The sequence below is a fragment of the Drosophila biarmipes genome, chromosome 2R (assembly GCF_025231255.1).
Source record: "Drosophila biarmipes strain raj3 chromosome 2R, RU_DBia_V1.1, whole genome shotgun sequence".
Classification (NCBI taxonomy): Eukaryota; Metazoa; Arthropoda; class Insecta; order Diptera; family Drosophilidae; genus Drosophila; species Drosophila biarmipes.
In genome coordinates, this window is record NC_066615.1 from 2,247,346 (window position 1) to 2,253,019 (window position 5,674).

Here is a 5,674-nt window from a genome sequence, read left to right on the forward strand (position 1 = left end):
GCCAGAACAAAATGACTGCCACGGCTGCCGGCGACTCGCCCTAAGCCAATTTATTGAAGTCTCTGATCGACTGTCCGAATTTGAAAGCTCGCTCGCCTCTCTTATGCTTCGCGTCCTCAATATTCGCCGAAACGAAATCCGAGAGGTATGGGTCCTTATCAAAAAAGAGTACGATGCATGTACCGCGTGCACTGTAGCAGCCGGTTAATGTTCAGCTTTGAGCTTGCCAGTTCTCAAGGCTAAGTACGGCTACCGTTACAGCACGTACGAAAGCTGCGTCGCCCAGATACCAGATATGATAGCGCAAACAAACGAAAACAAACGATTGTTAGTAAACAACCAACTAAAAATATTGTTTAATGTGCAGTAAGTCCTCAGGAATCTGGGACAAATTTACGAGAATTGCAAAGCACCATCCAAGGGTGCCTCAAGGCGCTAGAAATGTGCGGAATCAATATCTATAATTGAGATTGTATTCTGGTTTACATGTGCCCCGCTAAACTCCCGAAGCTTATGGGAACAGTCGCTACACGACAAGGCCAATATTCTTACTTGGCAAAAGCTTAATGGGTTCCTAACTGATCGTCACTGGCGATCATCAGGCTCTAATTAGTCCCAGCCCAGCGCATTGACTTCCAAATCCGTGTCCCGGAGGGTAAATTCCATCGAGTCAAGAGTAGCATACCCCCCGACTTGAGTACATACCCCCATTTTCTTCAAATATCTGTCGTTGAGCGGTCCGATTACATACAGAGGCTGTGTCTGAACTGTTTTGCACGAGGACATCAGCCACGAAAGCACTCACAACTGCCGCGGCCGCCATCACAAGCAACTGCACCGAAGCAGCTCACACCCAGCGCCGTCCAATCTGACTCCGTCACCCAGAACAACACTAAATACACATGTTCCCGTGGCTACCGGTGCTGCGAACTCCATTGTGCAAAATTACTTTGCGATAGATCAGTTTTACTGGGCACCGCCATAATCGATATTTGTCACCTAGGTTCCAATTTCAAAGCTCGTGCGCTGATAGTTTTAGGTTCTGAGGCAACCTTTATCACTGAGCCGCTCTTCAACTTAATTAACTTGCCTCATCAAGTTATCTAAGCTCAGGTATCAGGCTTACACCAGATAGTATCCACTGAATCCAAAAGCTCTGTCAATTTACCATTCGTCCGCCAAATCGTCCTAGTCTGTTAAGTACGACTGCCTACGTTCTTCCGCAACTAGCTCGAAATTTTCCATCCTGTCCGAATCCGTATAATTTTCTCCGGAAACTTTTCGAACTTCCACTAGCGGATCCAAAGTTTTACGATCGCGCGCAAATAGATCTTCTGATGGGGGCCGATATACTCCCATCCATTCTCCTAAGCGGTACCCGACCGAACATCTTTGTTTCTCTTCTCGGTCAAGAGAGCATTTTCGGCTGGATCTTAACAGGACCCGTGCCTGTGTCAAGGCGATTTACACCTTCCCCACGCGGCTGACACCTCCCTAGATAAACATCTCACCAAATTTTGGAAGGTGGAGAATCTGTCAGTAAAAGTGGCAAAAGCATCGGATGTGACCTGTGAAGAGAATTTTCTTCGTTCCGTTCCGTTATTCCGAAAACGTCAAGTCCGCCTTTGGATATTTCAAATCCTTCGCGTTAGCCCAATTTTTGAGAAATGAGCAACGCCTAAGAAGCGATAGTCAAAAGAAATCGAAGTATGACTCCGAGATACAAGAATATCTCGATCTCAAGCATATGAGAGAGGTGCATCCCACCCACGATGCTGCCAGCTATTACCTGCGGCATTATGCCGTGCTCAAGCCGGAATGTACAACCACCAAGCTTCGGGTGGTATTTAATGCTTCCAGCCCTTCAGAAAATGGGGTCAGCCTAAATGACATCCTTCTTGCTGGCCCAGTCTTACAGTCGGACTTAACTATCTAATTCTAAAATGGCGTTATTTCCGATACGTCTATAGTGCCGATATCGAGAATATGTACCGACAGATCTGAGTAGACCCAAAACAAAGCCAGTTCCAACGCATTTTATTCCGCAACTGCGAGGGGTTATCCGAGATTTCGAGCTTAAGACGATAACGTTTGGAGTCAACTGTGCGCCCTTCCTGGCGATTAGATTTCTGCAACAGCTGGCAACAAACGTGGAGCTAAGCCATCCAAGAGCGAGCAATGTCATTCGCAGTTACATGTATGTCGATGATGTTCTGGCGGCAACTGTCTACGCAGGGGCCGCTCAGCTCATTGTTTGAGAGTGTACAAAGTGCCCTAGATTCCGCGGGGCTTCCATTAAGAAAATGAAACTCCAACCACAAGGAAATCTTAGCTCATATCCAAAGCGAGCATCTTCTAAAGATAGGGTGGGACGATAAACTTTCACTGAGCTGAGTGAAAAGAGGCGCGATTTTCTCCAAAGTTACTCGGTCCTAGATCAATTCCGAATTCCCAGATGGGTTTCCTTCCGCCCAGAATTCCAGGTAGAACATCATGGATTCTGTGACGCCTCTGAAAAGGCGTACGGTGCTGCGATCAGGCTATAACTGTGGGGAGCTCTTTGGCTATCCGAGATGGCCGAATCCATTCTCTCCTATATGACGATGCTGTCCTCGAAACTCCATTGTTGGACCGATTCTACAATTGTGCTTGCATGGTTAGCTAAGCCAGCATGACAGTGGACAACGTTCGCTGCAAATCGGGTAACAAAGACTACCCAGTCTACAGAGGCAGCCAATTAGTCGCATGTTCAATCTGAACTGGTAGATAACACTCTTTGGTGGCATGGCCCAACTAGGTTGCAACAGCCACGAGATCAGTGGCCTACCCAAAGCATCGACTTACGGGTGACCGACGTAGAGGTGGCGTCCATTCCGACAGAAGACATCCTAGATTGCTTTTCCAAGTTAGATAGAGCTTTTAGGTCCTCGCGTGTGTCCATCGTTTTGTCCAGCGATGTAGTCTGATTCCAGAAGTGCGTCTGGAGGCCCAAGAACTTGTCGCCGCTGAACGGCTCTAGGTCCTTGGCACTCAGCGAAGATATTTTGCGAATGAATATCGCTGCTTGATTCAAAAGCGTCCGATGTCCGCGTCAAGTTCAATGCCCTCCTTCAACTCCTTTCTAGACCAGAAAGGACTTATGAGGGCGATGATAGGAAATTTTCCGAAAGATCGAGTTTATTTTTTGCGGCCATTCACGTACACAGGGAGGGACTACGCCGGCCCTTTTAACATTCAGAACTACACTGGAAGAGCTTGTCTCATTGCAAAAGGATATATGTTGGTTTTCGTCTGTTTTTCTACAAAGGCCATCCACTTAGAGCTTACATGCGATCTGCCGACCGAGAAATTTCTTGCCGCTTTCGCTCGTTTTGTTTCCAGAAGAGGTTGTCCTCATCAAGTTCAGTCCGACAATGGGATACTCTTTGTCGGCGCTGCCGCCCTGCTTTTCCGAAATTTTTTACAAGCCGTAAATGAGTCTGTGACTGATTCGTATAGTTATCAGCAGCTCAACTGGCAATTCATTCCTCCTGGGGCACGCCATATGAGAGGCCTCTGGGAAGCTGGTGTCACGAGCTTCAAGACCTTGTTTTATAAGTCCAGCGCTACACAAATGTACACGTTTCTTCAAAGCTCTTCAGCTTTCCACACACAAATCCAACTGATTTGTTAGCGTTGACACCAGGCCACTTCTTTGTCGGCGGCCTTCTTCTATCCATAAGGAGAATCCAAGTACACAGTGAACCGGTGGCAGCACTTAAAGTCTCTACATCAGCAATTCCGCACTCGATGGAAGGAAGAGTATCTTAAGGAGCTCCACAAGCGCAACAAGTGGCAATTTTCCACGGAAAATCTTTGCGTCGACGACATGGTCGTCATTAAGGACGAAAATTTTCCTTCGAATGAGTGGCGATTAGGTAGAATCGATTCCGTCTTTCTAGGAGCCGATGGTAACGTCCGCGTATAAGTTGTGCGCTTGGGCATCAACCAAAAAGGCAAAATTCCTTAAAGGTTTCGTCAGTGACTTGCGGTCCATTATCATTGACAATTGTTTTGCCAATATAGCTGTGAGCGGTGATATAGTATTTACAGTTATAGTCGACGACATTTGGCTTATGAACGGGAACTGAGAATAACTTGAAGCTTTTGTCCAGCTTTGAAACTCTTTTACCGGGGCTGGGTTGCTTAACCTGCAATCGCTGCAACCCTTAATAAGTTGTGCTATCTCGTCTGTTTCACGCGAACTGTTTCCCAGTGACCGTCGTGAAGAAGTATCAGAATTTAACTTTGAAGCTTGCGAGAAATAATAATTCTGTTGACATCAGAATAGAGACATAGCAGTTTGTTGTTGATCGTTAAGGCGAATATGCGTCTGAAGTAAGGTTGTATTTCGGAGTCATCCCGTTGTTCTGGCCAACCAGTTGATACGAACTTGTGTATTCTCTGCATAATGGTATCGCTTTTCAGACTTTCATTGATGATATCGGCAATTATTGGACAGGAATTGTAACGAACTGATTTTTTTGCTTTCTGCTCGCTATGTGATTCGTGTGGCTAGCTCAGTAGATTGTGTGTGTTCGTCCCACCAAATTTATATAAACGTGACCGCCCAGTAGTTCAGTGAGAAAGCACAGAATTCACGGGTTCGTAGTGGGTTTATTGCGGGTATAACTGCAGTCGGCTTTATAATTTGCTTGTCTCGCTGCCTCCGACGGTACGGGTTGTCTCGATGTTCGCTCGCCTCGTTGACACGGTGTTCCACTTTTGTAGCTTTCTGAAGATCCTTGTCCGCTACTTGTTCCTGACGCGTTTGGCTCGGTGACTGTCACCGTTCTCAGACTAGGGTGAACAGACTGACGAGTTCTCTAGGATCACTCGTCTCGACACACGACCGCCTGTCCCTTGCTCTGTCCTGGATGGTCCCACGGGGGTTTGCGCTCAGATCGTGCGGACAGTCAAGGCGAAATGCAAGGAAGCTGCCACGCTTTTCACTTCGCTTCTACGCCTCGTGTAAACGAACGTTCCACCCTAGCCTCACCCTTTCGCGTACTGTCCGTGCCGTTCCTCCGGCCCGATTCTCCTTGCGTGGCTGTTGCGGTGTGGTGACCTGATTACTGGTGGCGGCGTCCTGCGAACTGCTCCTGACTGGGTGGCTGGGCGTAGCGCGGCTTGGGTTCGTGGGCATACGCCCATCCGGGATTTCTCTCTCTTCTGGCTCGTTACTCTCGGGGTTCTGTCGGGCCGCTCCGAGACTTCTCTCCTTCTGGCTCGTTACTCCCGGGTTCGGTCGCGCCGCTCCGGGACATCACAAGTCGGAACCATTCGAGACCGTACCGGTCGACCGCTCTCCCTTCTGGCTGATCGCGCCAGGACCTGCTCAACTCCACTTGGCGCACGGGGCTCACGCCGGCACACGCCACAGTAGTGCTTGGGGCGAGGTACACTGGGGTTGGACAGGCTTACCCCCGAGCTCACGATTTCTTGTCGCCGGCCTTCACTGCTCCAAGTCTGGTAGACCCTCCAGACGTAACGCCAGGACTTCGTTGGTAGAAATAAGCAGACCGCCTTGACTTAGCCGTGTGTGCCCCTTTAGATCCCAATCCCGAACGTCTCGACGTGACAATCTTTCTTCTTGTAGGCTTCTCCTCGTGATAGACTGATCGTGTTCGACTGA

General features: G+C 48.5%; 1 pseudogene; it reads left to right on the plus strand.

Annotated features, from left to right (window-relative positions):
- Positions 1 to 295: 295 nt before the first annotated feature.
- Positions 296 to 5,674, plus strand: LOC122817905 (uncharacterized; annotated as a pseudogene).